At 45.4% G+C, this 14,995-nt stretch overlaps 1 protein-coding gene across 1 annotated transcript in view; it reads left to right on the top strand.

Annotated features, from left to right (window-relative positions):
• Positions 1-3,968: 3,968 nt before the first annotated feature.
• The window catches only part of Anxa11 (annexin A11), a 43,661-nt gene continuing 32,634 nt past the window's right edge, over positions 3,969-14,995 (top strand). Inside the window, exon 1 of the mRNA XM_057770315.1 lies at positions 3,969-4,115. The gene's annotated coding sequence lies outside the window, so the exon portion shown is untranslated. The remainder of the gene's footprint in view (positions 4,116-14,995) is intronic.

The raw sequence follows: 14,995 nt of genomic DNA, 5'->3' as shown, positions 1-14,995 counted from the left end.
GCTAGCTTATGCCCCGAAATAACAACACACAAACTGTATTCTTTTAAACACTGCTTGGCCCATTATATCTAGCCTCTTCTCGGCTGACTCTCGCACCTGGACTAGCCCATTTCTAATAATGTGTGTAGCACCCCAAGGTGCGCTTACCGGGAAGATTCTAGCCTACGTCCATCCTGGGTCGGAGCTTCATCACATCTGGCTCTGAGAGGAGCTGCCCTGCATTTGCCCCAGAGAGGAGAGCTATTGAGTCTGAGCTCACTTCCTCTTCCTCCCAGCATTCTGTTATGTTTACTCCACCCACCTATGTTCTAACCTATGAGGGCCAAGCAGTTTCTTTATTTCTTAACCAATGACCTTCCTCCATCATTTCCCCTTTTTCTGTTTAAACAAAAAAAAAGAGGGAAAGCTTTAACTTTAACATAGCAAAATTACATATAACAAAACAGTTATCAAGCAAGAATTACAGTTACAATATTTATATCTATTTTATCTTTATCATAACTAAGGAAAACTATAACTATCTATCTCTCTATTCTTCAACTCCACCAAAAACTCCAGAAGGATATAATACTACCTAAGTAAACAAGAAACGAGCAACTTCTAAAACTCTAGAAATGACAGAGACATATCGCTGCCTGGACAGTCACCCAAAGTTCCTCTGTACCGTTGGGGCATCCATTTTTGGCCTACAGGCCCATAGTATCCAGAGACATTTCCATGAAGCAGGAAATTTCAAAGGCAGTTCAGTCACTATCTGCTGTGTCCTGCAGAATATCTCGCAGACTCTTTCATGAATCAGGAACCCCGAAAGATCATCTCACCTTTAGGCAAGTTCAGCAGTCCTCTTTCTGTGGGTTCTTTGTGTCCAGTTTATGCAGCAGTCCAGGCAAGAGCAGTTTCTTGCCCAAATGGCTATCAAACTCCATAAGGTGCCTCTTCGATGCCCATCTTCTTCTTGAAGTAGATTGGTGCTGCCAGGAGCAGACGTGTCTCATTGTCAGAAAAACCCTAAGTTATTAAAGTATTTAAAATGCCATATTCTATAATCTTTGAAAGATATGACGAATGCCTATCGAAAATATATCTATGTACATCTAGAAAATCCTAACATGACTACAAACTTGACTATTATGATTATCTATTAACAGCCTATATACATTACATTTTTAAGTGAACTACACAATCACAATACCTTAATCAAGATCAGAAATACATATACATATAACAAAATTGACCTTAAATTTATATTAATAAAGTCAAATCCATACCGATGCAAATTATTCATATCTATATCATATCCCCCTTTAAATGTAAAAGAACATTTATAAACAATATTTGGGAACATGGGCGCAGATTTTTCTCTCCAAACTGCTTCCTGTTCTATGGGGGTGCTGTTATTTAGGTCTTTCATGGTATAACCTGTGTGCTAGATTCATCTCAGTCAGCAGTTGAGTGAAGTGATTTTTTTTTAAATATTTATTTATTTATTATGTATACAATATTCTGTGTCTGTGTATGCCTGAAGGCCAGAAGAGGGCACCAGACCTCATTACAGATGGCTGTGAGCCACCATGTGGTTGCTGGGAATTGAACTCAGGCCCTTATGCAGAGCAGGCAATGCTCTTAACCGCTGAGCCATCTCTCCAGTCCCCGATTTTTTTGAAGGTGTTCACAGGAAACCTTCAGGAGGGCGTGGTCCATCATACCATATTGGGATGGAAGCAATCCGCAGGGTGTCATCGTCTGTGAAAACAAAAGAAGAATCTCTTTTCCAAAGTATCATGTCCTTAGATCCAAATTCTGAAGTCAAGGTATTTTCAAAATATCTATGTTGGATTAGTTCAGCAGCATTTATAAACAAATATCTTTTAGCAGCTGTTGCTCTTTCCTCAGCATTCAAACAATTCAAACAGAGCATAATAGCATACAGTATCAAAATTCTCTGTGTATTTTCCATCTTTGTGCACTTTATTTTAACCTCTATTTTGTTTATTTTTACTTTTATTTTTTGCTTTTTGAGACAGGTTCTCTGTATCTTTGACCTGGAATAACTCTGTAGACCAGGCTGTCCTTGACCTCTCAGAGATCCACCTGTCTCTGCCTCCCAGGCATTGGGATTAAAGGTGTATGCTACTACACCTTGAACTCACAGAGATCTGTTTGTCTCTGCCTTTTAGGCACTGGGATTAAAGGCGTGTGCTACCACACCTTAAAGTCACAGAGGTCAATCTCCCTCTGCCTCCCAAGTGTTGGGATTAAAGGTGTGTACTACCATACCCAACTACTTCCTTATTTTTGTTTTTTTTTTTACTTTTAAGAACTTTAACTTTTAGCTTGCATATATTTTTAAACACACTGTAAATCATTTAGAAGTTTTCTTTGTTTTTGACGCTCTCTTTACTGTATCTCTCTCTGTTTTTCTGACCATATGAGTCTTTAATTTACCAAGCAATATAGTTAGGATTAAAGCCGTGGCTTTGACGGCTGGATTCAGCCCATTCCTTAGCTTTCCAGCCTCATGGTGGAGGTATCGGCTGTAGCCATCTTTATTGCCACAACTCTATAGCATTTCAAGGTCCCTGCCAGCAAGCAAGCTGCAACACTATATCCACAGACAACACTCAAGTCCTCTCTCTGTAGTCGGCCCTCCTGCCTCAAACAGTCAGAGTTTGCCCTGGCAGGACGGACCAGAAAGCCAGCATTTTAAAACAGCACAACTTTTTTCCTGCTACGGCTGAAAACTGAAAAGCATTCATTCAGCTTTTCATCAACACCGTTTAAGTGTTTCGTGGCAGGACCTCTTAAAAGAGCTGCAAGGTTTGCAGCTAAAGCTGAGTTGGGAAGCCTCTCTTAGATGAGAGTACTTGCTTGCCTCTAGCAAGCAAAGCAGACCCAAGAAATTGCTCCTACCACGTAGGGCGCCATTCTGTAGTGGGAGCTGCGGGCTGTGTTCCTGCCGCCCCAGTTCCTGGTCGCCTAGCTAGCTTATGCCCCGAAATAACAACATACAAACTGTATTCTTTTAAACACTGCTTGGCCCATTATATCTAGCCTCTTCTCGGCTGACTCTCGCACCTGGACTAGCCCATTTCTAATAATGTGTGTAGCACCCCAAGGTGCGCTTACCGGGAAGATTCTAGCCTACGTCCATCCTGGGTCGGAGCTTCATCACATCTGGCTCTGAGAGGAGCTGCCCTGCATCTGCCCCAGAGAGGCAGAGTCTGAGCTCACTTCCTCTTCCTCCCAGCATTCTGTTCTGTTTACTCCACCCACCTATGTTCTAACCTATGAGGGCCAAGCAGTTTCTTTATTTTTTAACGAATGACCTTCCTCCATTACATAAATATGGTTTTCTCCTGTCGTTAACATACTAGTGTTTTTGCTATAATGAATGAACCAATACTGATGTATTGTTATTAAAATGTTCAAATGTCTTTTTTTTTAACCTAAAATACCCCCACCCCCCCCCAGGATCCCATTCAAGATGTCACATTGTTTAGCTTTCATATCTTGATGGAACAGCTTCTCAGGCTTCCCTTGTTTTGATGACCTTGACAGTTTTGGACAGTCGTGAATTCCTCAAGTGGAGCTTGTCTGACGTTTTTGCACGATTACACTGAATCATGTGTCATTGAGAGGAAGACATCATACAGAAAATCACTGTTGATGTTGGCCCTGATCTCCCGGCTGAGGCAGTTAGTAATGTTTTCCATTATGAAGTTTCTCCTACAGTACACGTGGTGTGACCTTTTAAAGTTTTCTTCACTGTCAGATGTCTAAAAACATACAGCCGGATGAATGTCCCACTCTCTATGGATCTAGAGCGCCTCTGCACAGCGAGAAGGCGCTGGGCTTCCTACTGAGCCCAGCAGGAGCGCAGACCGGCCGACTTCACCTGTGGGCGTGGTCCCGCGTACCCCGCCCCTCCAGAGAGGTCCCTCCTCTCCCACGTGGCTCCGCCCCGGCGCGCTTAAGGCGACCGCACCCGTAGAGTTTTCCGCCCCACGGGCTCCTCCAGTGGTACGTAGTCGGTCGCGGGTCGGTATCCAGAAAAGGAAAAGCGACAGTGGGAAGGAGCTCCAAGTAGAACTCAGCGTCCAGGTCCCCGGTGACAGGTGAGTGAGGATCCCGGCTGGCTGCTTGCGCGTGCTGAGTGTTCGCGCTCGGCGCGGGGTGCGAGGATCGCCCGAGGCCAGGGTCCGGAGTTGGGCAGAGTCAGGGCAGGTGAGCCTGGGGACCTCAGCGGGCTTGAGGGTGGTTGCGGTCTCCTCAGCTCGGTGTGCTTCCGGGAGAAGCTTTAGCCGAGCCTAGCCGGCTGAGAAGGCTGTCTTTGGGAACTTTGCTCCGGAACTGCAGAGCGCGGGTTCCTGGACCTGCCACCCGAGGTTTATATAAGGCAGGTTTTCAAGCGGTCCGGAGAATGAGGGGTCGTGCCAGGTGCTATGTTGCCTGCCTTCCTTATCGTTTATCCAGCTAGAATCCCTGCGCCCCGCTTGCGCCCCCGTTCCAGAGTCCCGAGGAACTCTTGGGGTTGGTTTCTCCACTTCCCGTGGGCTCAGGCGTAACTAGGTAGCAAACAGATGTGGGGGAGGGATAGCTAAATTCAAGCTAGGCACATTCTTTCTGGGGATTTCAATCCCTGCCCGATAGTCAGTGGGCGTCTGTGGAGGTTGTGTTTCTCGGACCGAACCTCGATTGTCAGCCTGAGTCGTCTACTTCCTTCATAGGCCTCCACTAGCTGCTCCCTGCTGCCTTGCCCTGCCCTCTGGCACAATAGGGACTTTCGTGCAGGCGTGCCCTGGGGCTACATAGTGAGGAAAGAAAGTTACGAAAAAAAGCCCTTACCAAAATTAATATATATATTTTTTTGTAACCGGATTAACCTTTTCTCAGGTGTAAACTTACAAGATGACAGTGTGTCACTGTCAAAAGGTTGGACAAGCCTGGAGCCTCGTAGGGCAGAGCCAACTGCCTTGCTCACCGTCAGCTTGCTCTCATTGTGCGTTATTTCCTTGCTTCAGTGTTGTTGAGAATTCCAGGAGGATTAACAACAGGGCCGTTCCCTCGGTGCTTGCCTATGCTTAGTATTCTCTAACCAGGTCAGGTGAGCGGAGGGCAGTCCGTGGCTCTAACACAGGGGTACCCATTTTGGATTCTTCCATCCCTCCCCATCCGTCATTAATCTCTGCACCTTGATTTCCTCATCCAGAAAATAAGGATAATTATAATTCATATGTCATTGACTTATTGTGAGGATTCAACCAGTTAATTTTTTGTTGTTGATTTTTTTTTTTGCTTTTAGAAACAAGGTCTCCCTATGTAGCCTTGGCTGGTTTCAAACTCAGATCTTGCCTCTTGCCTCTTGAGTGCTGAGCTTAAGTGTGTGTGCTACCTTGCCCAGCAAGTTAATGTTTTAAAATTTTTTATTTATATTATTATTGATTATTATTTGTTTTGGTCTTTTGAGACAGGGTTTCTCTGTGTAGCTTTGAAGCCTATCCTGGAACTTGCTCTGGAGACCAGGCTGACCTGGAACTCAGAGATCTACCTGCCTCTGCCTCTTGAGTGCTGGGATTAAAGACGTGTGCCACCACTGCCCAGCACGTTAATTTTTTTTTTTTAACAGTTCTACAATGCTCAGGTACTGACCATTAGAATAGGTCGCAACTGGTGCATCCCAGTTGAATGGTGCTCAGGTTAGGCATAGCACACATTAGGCAAGGTCTGGCATGTTAGTGATCAAATGCAACCATTGACAGCAAGAGCAGAGGTGCAGCCAGCTTGAACTGCCCTGTCTTGGCCCACATTGCCTTGCCATCTTTCTTCTCTTTTGCCCATTTCTTATTCACGTGCCATTCCAATGGCTTCTGCTTCCCAGTAGGAGGGGCAAGACATGGGTTCTTTCCTTCACTCTGTCGTTGGATTCAAGGGATTTATGACCAGGTGTCTTGTCCCTGTGCTCAGTCTTTGGAGCACAGAGACTATTTTTGGATTATCTCTTGGTCTTTCAAAGTGCCTGTGATGAGCCTTCCCTTTGAAACGTTCAGGAAATTTCAGCTGGGTAAGAGGCAGGCAAGAAAGTAATGTCTTTGTGGCCTGAGTATTGGAACTGTAGCATGGGCAGAGAATTGGGGGAAGTGAAGGAGGAATGCATCCAGACTGAGGGGGTGAAGAGAGGCTGAAAGACCTGGGTGTGGAGATTTACACCTGTAATCCCAGAACTCAGGAGATCGCGGCGGGAAGATCAGGAATTAAGAGCCAGTTTCAGATACAGAATGAATTTGGGGCTAGAGAGATGATTCCATAAGTGGAAAGCTGGTGTGCACTCCCCTACCCCAGTGCACACATGCACACAAAATTAGGAAATGTAATTACCACTGAGCATTCTCCTGGGGGATGTATAGTGAATTTGGTGTAGTCTGGGTTACATGAGACCGTGGCTAAGGCATCTGCTGCTAAACCTTCCAATTTGAGTTTGATCTTGTGTTTTCACATAGTAGAAAGGGGGAACTGACTCCTGTAAATTATGGCTTACCTATACCTGTGCACACACAGGCACACAAACAGATAAAATTGAAATATATGTTTAAAACAAAAACAAGCAAGTCAGCTGTTTGAGCTCTTTTTGTAGCCATGACAGGGAAAAGAGAAAGGGCCATCTCAGTTCAGTTGCTTCAAAGGGTTTGATTGATCAGTGATTTCTTGGGTGTTGTGACCCAGGAAGGTAGTTTGGGATGACAGGGAGAGGGAACTCTCCCCGAAGACAGAAGAGAAACCCAGGCTGAGTGGGATTGCATGCTTGTTCCCGGAAGGCCTGAGGCTTTCCCTTCTTCCCTTCCTAGCTGTTTTTCTCCCTCTTGAGTCCAAAGCAGTTCCTGGCACTTGGTCCCATGAGCATGGGAGAGTCTGGGGTGGCTGTGCTTTGAAGACACAGTCGAGGGAACATATTCCAGTTTCCGTGATTCTTTCTTCACGAACCCACTGTCCCTCCAGACCATCGGGAATTTGAGTAGTGCTCAGATAGGACAGCTCTGAAGATCCGGGAGATCTAGGTTTCCCTGGCGGGAGTTGGCCTTTGTAAGAAGAGTTGTTGAGCTTTGGAATGAAACCTTCTATTAACCTCTAAAACCAATTAGCCCACATCAGGCATGTTGATGTAACTCATGAAATAAAGGTCCCAGGGTCATGAGGAGAAGACTGGCTGTACAGTGGAGTGGTCAGCTTCTGATGATCCTGCCAACACTGATGTGAGAAAGAATAGGGTGAGGACAGCTGAACAATTAGGGGACAGGGACTGGAGAGTTGGTTCAGTGGTTGAGAGTAGGTATTAGGGGGGTGGAGAGATGGCTCAGCAGTTAAGAACACTGACTGCTCTTCCAAAGGATCCACATGGCAGCTCACCACTGTCTGTAGTCCAGCTCATGGGGATTTGACACCCTCATACAGACACGAGTGCAGGCAAAACACCAGTGTACATAAGATAAAAATAAGTAAATCACTTAAAAAAAAACAGATATTAGTTACTTTTCTATTGCTGGGAAGAAAAACCACGATTAAGGTGATTTATAAAAAATCGTTTATGCTTTCTGAGGGTTAGAATCATGATGGTACAGCAAAGTCAAACATCAGCAGAATCAGCTTACTGCTCACATCTCAGTCTTCTGAGCTACAAGTAGGAGGCGGAGAGAACTAACTCGGAATGATGTCAGTCTTTTGAACCCTCAGAGCCTGCCCCTTGTGACATATGTCCTCCAGCAGGGCCACACCTAATCCTTCTAAACAACCGCCAACTGGAAGACAGCTATTCAAATGTGAGCCTATGGGGACTGTTCTCTATTCAAACCAGGTCCCAGGTTTGATTTCCAGCACCCACATGGCCACTCACAGCCATCTATAACATCTAGGGAATCTGATGTCCTCTTCCCACTTTGGCGGGCACCAGTCATGTTAGTGTGAACATACATAGATGCAGGCATAGCACCCACGCGTGTAAGGTAATAAAAAAGAATTAGAAGATTGGAGGGCAGTTCTTATCTGCCGGCTAACCACATGGTCCCAGTTTTCTGGCTGACGAATGGTTGCCTCCAACAGTCAGATGACAAGATGTTTGTGGAAGGGTTTGGAGATCAGCGAGAGCGGTGAGGATCTTGTTGATATTGTGGGCTTGCCACCATGTCACCGAGGAACCAGGAAGCTGAAAGTGAAGCATGCCGCAGTCAAGGCTGGCTCTTTGATCATTAGTGGTAGTTGTTTTGAGATTGTGCTCTTGAAGGTCCCACTGTCTTGGCAGCAAAGAAGACATTTGAGGGGCTCAGGGACCTGAGCCTACCGGCGGAGACTAGCTTGCAAGACAGAGGGATGACAATTCAGGGTGGGCGTAGAGAAGAAACTGGAAACTCTTCACAGGGAGATCAGGCAAGCAGGCACAAGAAGCCTGGTGTGGGAAACATTTTGGGGGGAAAGGGATGTGTAAGGGGGGCAGGGCTAGCATTAAGGGACGAGAGCTTGCTGCGTCCACCACAAAGGGCACAGTTATTTTTAGGAATTAGGTGACAAGGCATGTTTCTGTTGAAATCTACCGAGTGCCCACTGCTTGTCCAGCCAGTTCGTTAATAAAAGAATTTAGGAAGGGACTTGGAAGGGTGCTCAAGGACATCCTTATTAAGAGTTGGAAAGAAAAACAACAGATCAGGAAAACTAAATCTCAGTAGTTGCTAGGAGGAAGGGATGGAGATGAGGAAGAGAGAAGTCATGCTTTTAAGAAAGCAGACAGGTTCAGTAACGGGTCAGCAAATTGCCTCATGGCAGACAAGCAGCCGCATGGCAGGAGGGGAGGGAGGCTTTAGAGAAAAAGGGTGAGAAAGCTCAGAGAATCTGGAAGAGCATGCCAGGCTTTGGCCAGTATCTGAGAGAAAAGGAGAGGAAAAAGGGAGAAAGTTGTGCTTTTCTGAGAATGCAGAAAGGTGGAAGATTACAGGGCTCCCTGAGGGAAGCTCTGTGGGTGACTGCACAGGGGATAAGTACCCTCCACTAAGGGAATTCCTCCCACCTCCTAATCATGACTTAGGTGAATTAGCATTCCTGAGGCATGGTGTCTTGGCCAGGTGATTGACAGGCCCACTATAGCATTTAGTGATCTAATCTTTGGAGCAGATTAAAATGTCATCTGTTTGCCCAGGGCCAGAGGTAGAATCCATCTTTTATCTGGAAGAATGCTTTCCTTTAATGGGCTTCCACAGAGCCCTGATAGCCATCTTCAGGGGCCTCCAAGCCTACTACAACACTAGATTTGCCCCCGGATATCCCAGATGAGAACCCAGTTTGGAAAGGTCATTAACTTCTATTTCTTTCATGTTGCATTTCAGTTGTTTTGAGATTCTAGGAGTTGGGGGAAGTGTCTAGGCTAGAGACAATATAACCTGGGCAATTTTGTCTAGGTTATATTTATATTTGAAGCCAAGGGCATGGTGATGTTCAAGAACTCCCTGGAATAACTGAGTAAAGGAAAATGAGCAGTAGAGGAGCTAGTCACAGGAACCAGGGTTGTCTTGCTTCGGTAAACTTGAGGGGTCACTGGCGGCATTGCTGCAATGGCCAGTGACGGGAAGGAACAGCTGGAGCAGATGTGTGCAGAGCCTCATGAGAGCCACTGTGTGAAAGGATGGGAGAGCGAGGGGTCCTGTTTCCTCAGCTCACCCGTGTTGCTCCTGAGTGGACTGTGGATGGCCTCAGTCCCTGTACCTCATCCTGCAGCTTCTGTGTATGACTTGGTTATTGTGACAGTGTCTGGGTTACTGTTGCTGTAGGTCAGCAGCTGTGGAATGTTCTCAGTTCAGAATTACCATAATTTATTCAGTCTTTTCCTCTTTAGTGCACAATGAATTTTCTTCCTGTTTTTATTGACTTGAGGCAGAGTTGGGGCAAAGAAACTGTCTACTTTGAATGCTCCAGAATATACTTAAGTTCTCTCAATCAAGAAATGGGATTTTAGCTACTTTCAAGAGAATTTTAATTATATGTTTATTATATTTTTCTGTTCAAGAGCCATTTCAACTTTTATCCATTCCTTCTTTAGTTTATTTTGTTCTCTTGTCATTGAAAAGCCCATCATGCTCAACACTACCCTTTGGGTATAATGCTAGCAGATTGATTTCCATACTTTCTTAATTAGGGTTTCTATTGCTGTGAAGAGACACCACAACCACAACTCTTTTTTGTTATTGTTGTTTGCTTGTTTGGTTTCCTTTTTTATCCTCCCAACTCTTATAAAGGAAAACATTTAATTGGGGCTGACTTACAGTTCATAGGCTTAGTTCATTATCATCATGGTAACGAACTTGGGAAGATGTGGTGCTTAGAAGGGTACCTGAGAATTCTACATCTGGACAGCAGACAGCAGGAAGAGAGAGACACAGTGCCTGACTTGAACATCTGAAATCTAAAAGTCCACCCCCAGTGACACACTTCCTCCATCAAGGCCACACCTCCTAATAATGCCACTCCCTATGGGTATTATTTTCATTTAAACCACCACACATACAAAGTGCCCACCTTTCATTGTCCTTTGGTCTCTGTAAATCTGCTATGATCTGGGAATTATCTAGAAAAACAGTCCTGAATTTCCAAGTTGATCATGTAGTGCTGTGCGATAATCCTTCTGTATGCTATGAATATGTATTGCTCTCATTGGTTAATAATAAATCTGATTTTGCCTTTAGTAAGTTTGACTAAAAGTCTAATAAAGGGAGGAAGAAGGGTGGAGTCAGGGAGAGAGAGAGAGAGAGAGAGAGAGAGAGAGAGAGAGAGGAGCCAGTTGCCAGAGAAACAAAATGCTAGGGGACAAGTAAAGCCACAAGCCATGTGACAAAATATAGATGAATAGAAATGGGTTAGTTTAAATTGTAAGAGCTAGTTAGTAATAAGCCTGAGCTATAGGTCAAGTATTTTGTGATTAATATAAGCTTTTGTGTGTTTATTTGAGACCAGGTGATCAGGACAGAAAAGCTCCTTCTCCGTTTACAATGTAGTGTCATGGAGAGACTGACTGCTTCATATTTGGGTCCTGGTTTTAGTGGGCTGTGATTGGGTCCTGGGTTTAGTGGACTGTGATTGGGTCCTGGCTTTAGTGGGTTGTGATTGGGTCCTGGCTTTAGTGAGTTGTGTGATTGATTGGTCCTGGTTTTAGTGGGCTGTGATTAGTGAGCAAGCAAACACCTCAGACTGCATTAAATCCTCTGTGGTTGACTACCTTATGTTAAAGTGTACCTACAAATTCAACTTGACTTTTTCTTATCACTAAGAGGTATATTGGAAATTCTCACTGTACAACTGATTGTGGTGGCATGGGCCAGTAATCCCAGTATTTGAGAGATTGAGGCAGGAGGTTGATGAGTTCAAGACTGACCTGGACCATATATTTAAGGTCAGTCTAGATTACATATTGAGTCCTTATCTTAAAACAAAACAAAACAAAACAAAAAAACAGACCAAAATAATTTTCACTGTAATTTATCATGTTTGGAGTTGACAGGTGTTTCAGGCCTGCTTCATGGATCGTACTGTGTGGTCTTTGATGTTCGGGGTCATATTATTTATGTTTAGGAAAAGAAATAACCAAGAGGTAGGGGTAATCTCTTTCCTTACAGCCCTAAAATTAGTAAAACACATTTTTTCTTTCTGAGACAGGGTTTCTCTGTGTAACTTTGGAGCCTGTCCTGGAACTTGTACTGTAGACCAGGCTGGCTTCGAACTTCACAGAGATCTGCCTGCTTCTGCCTCCTGAGTGTTGGCATTAAAGGTGTGTGCCACCACTACCACCCGACAATAAAACACACTTTACAAAACAGCAAGGCTCAGGCATTTAGAGGCAATGTCCCGGGCAGACTTCTAGCTATACTCTTGTGCTTTCTGTCCAGTTGGTAGCTGTGTCTTGATTCTCAACCTGCCGGTACTACGAGTGCCCTCTCCTGTCAGTGGCCCAGTGGACCTTGTCCTCAACACAGCCAGGCCTTTAGGAAGCGTGGATAAAACGAGGCTCACCTGTAAACTTTAGGGAAGGGACCTGGAAGTCTTAGTCCGTGTTCTGATGCTACAGTAGAACATCTGAAAGTGGATAACAAATACAGAAAATTGATAAACCAATGACAAATGAAGCCCAGTGTTCTGGCAGCTTGTGCTGCATCATAGAATGACAGAGTAGGAAGGGGAAGTAAGAAAGGATGAGGCCGCTGGTGCTACAATAGCCGGTTTCCACATCCCGTCCAGTTCACCTCTTAAAGGTTTTGTCACTTTTCAGCTCAGTGCCATTACACAGAGGGTCAGGCTTCCACCAGGTGGGCCTTAAGCGGATGAACCATGCAGAACCATAGCAGAACTGACCATACCATCACGGGGGCAGGACCTCTTGCCCTACCCCCCTTGCAGTTGGGCCCCCTTCCTATGTGTCCAGGGATGTATGGCCAGTTCAGCTTGACCGACCACATTTCCTTCCTCATGTGAGGCAACAAGATTGAACTTTCCATGTCCTTCAAGGGAAATGACAGTGTAGTAATACACAAAATTATAGAGGGCCAAATGGCAGAAGATTCTGTCTTGTAGTCACTCTGCTTTTTTCTGTCTCAGTGGACTGGACTAGAGTGTCCTGGTTTACTTGCCCTAAAACTGATCTTAGAAATTTTCTAAGGCCAGTGTTTTCAGACAAGACATACAACTACAAAGACAGCTGGAAAAGTCCTTAGTTTGTGGTCTAGGATTATGGAAAAAGTCCTTAAAATTTCTTGAGCATATGTGCATGCTTGTGTGCAGGTATGTTTGATGTGTGTGACATATACTTGCTGTGCACACATGGGCATTTGAATGTTGGTATCAGGCATTGTCCTCTGTACCTTATGTTTTGAGATAGGGTCTCACACTGCCTCTGGAACTTGAGCACTCAGCAAGCCCGTTATCTCCATATCCAGGTGCATGTGCCACCACACCTGGCGTCTTATGTGGGTTCTAAGGATTTGAACTTAGGCCCTCATGTTTGCATAGCAAAGTACTTTATCTGTTGAAATGTATCAACCATCAACATATTTTTAATATTAATATTTCCTGTTCTCATTTTTGCTTAGTTTTTATGTCTTTGTCTTGCTCTGAATTTCAAACCATTTATGTTTAAGAATTTGTTTTTCTTATAATCAGCACATGTCTGGTCTTGGAGAGAAAGGGGGTGGCAGGAGGCCATGGCACCTATCTTTGATAGAGGAATTCACATTCTTGCTGTTGTGGCTGTCTGTCATTTTATTCTGTGTTATCCTTGTTGCTTTATCACACTTGGCGGTTGTTTTCTTTTCTTCTTATTTCTTGCTACTTTGGTTGATTTCCCCTTCTCCATCCCCGCTGTTAGGATTCTGGCTTACTCGTTTATCACAGAGGGCTTACCTCTCTCCCTCTCTTCTGACATCAGAAACTTTCCTAAGTGGTAGTCCAGGTACCAGCCTCCCAACATTATGTTGCTTCAAGCATCTTCTAGGGCTGTGGTTTTCAAGCGTGTGCGTGTGTAAGACTTACAAAACACAGTTCTAGACCCCGGGGCTGACCGGGGCATGTACTGCGTCTCTGTGTGTGCATACATATCTGAGTGTTTTAATTCTGGCAGGTGCCCAGGATGTGCTCATGTGTCTAGCCCCAGGGTCACACTTGGGTACTGACGTCTCTGTGCTTTCTTTACCTGCATTGACCAGGTCAGCCTATTCTAATACTCTCTGACAGGTACTGCTGAGCTGGTGGAGTGACTGGGAACATGGTTCTTGGGGTTTCTGTGTGCCAGGTTATAGAGAGTCTTTTGTTCCTAAAGCAAGACAGGGCAGATGGTTGACAGATGACAGTCAGAAGGTTTGGGAACACCACCCACTTCTCTCCCTAATTTGAAACTAATACGTTTACCCTCCTGCCATTGACTGAGCTGGCACTGTACAGGTTAGGGAATGGGAACCTCGCTGTGTATCGTAGTAGCCAGAAGCCAGCAGGGCATACAGCGGGGCAGTTCTGTCATTTGGGTGGGGGAACATGCTGGCAGGTCTTTGCTTCCTTATTGATGCTTGAGAGTCTTCAGCCTCCTCCCAGAGGTCAGGCCTGTTAACACGCTGGGATCTATACTCTTGTGGTAACAGCCCTGAATGCCCTCGCTGAACTAAGGCTGATGTTTGCTGGGGCTCCTCACATTCATGAGAGATGAGGTTTGTGGCAGCCCGCCCCAGTTTCTCTGTCGCCACTCAGATCCCTGGAATAAATGCTACCTTGTGCCTGACTCAGTTAATGTGCCAGTTGTTAGGAGATCACCATCACTTTCTCACTTTGCTTTTCTCAGGTTAACCTTCATGTCTCCCAACTTGACCTCCAGTCTGGGAGAGTGGGATTGAGAGCCCAGAGTGTACAGCTGGCATCTTGGGAGGAAATGCATTGGACAAGACGGCAAGAGACCTTGTCCTGTTGTCCCCAGCCAGCCCTGAGAACTCAGACAGGTCTCTCGTGCTCCCTGGGCTTTTAAGCCATTGACTGAAATAATGCCAGTGGTTCAGAATCCTGGAGCAATCCAAATGCCACCGAGGACTGGCTTTTTATTTCTAAGAAGGTTCTTTCAGATTTGCTTGCTCAGGCTCAACCCCGTGGTGAGGCCCTAGTGATTGCTATGACTACTCTCCTGCCAACTTTGCCCAGAACGAAGCCCAGGAGACAGTCTTGGATGGCAGCGTCTGCTACACAGCCCAAAGAATGATTGATGTCAGCTCTGCTATTTTTAATACCTTCTGTGTGGGTGGGGAGCTGAATGCCTGCCTCCACCTTCTGTGGGCTTTTTGTGTAGTGCCTGAGAAAATGCAGTCAGGGTTGGTGAATGCTGCCGCAGGGCTCTCTGGCTTGTATCAGTCACTTAATGGCACCCATGACCCACATAGGTGAGGTTAGTGCCCTCTGATCCCAGGGTGTGGGATTCTATAGACGTGGAAGACCTAGG

This window comes from Chionomys nivalis, chromosome 5 (genome assembly GCF_950005125.1).
Source record: "Chionomys nivalis chromosome 5, mChiNiv1.1, whole genome shotgun sequence".
Taxonomy (NCBI): Eukaryota; Metazoa; Chordata; class Mammalia; order Rodentia; family Cricetidae; genus Chionomys; species Chionomys nivalis.
This window is presented reverse-complemented; position numbering and strand designations above follow the sequence as displayed.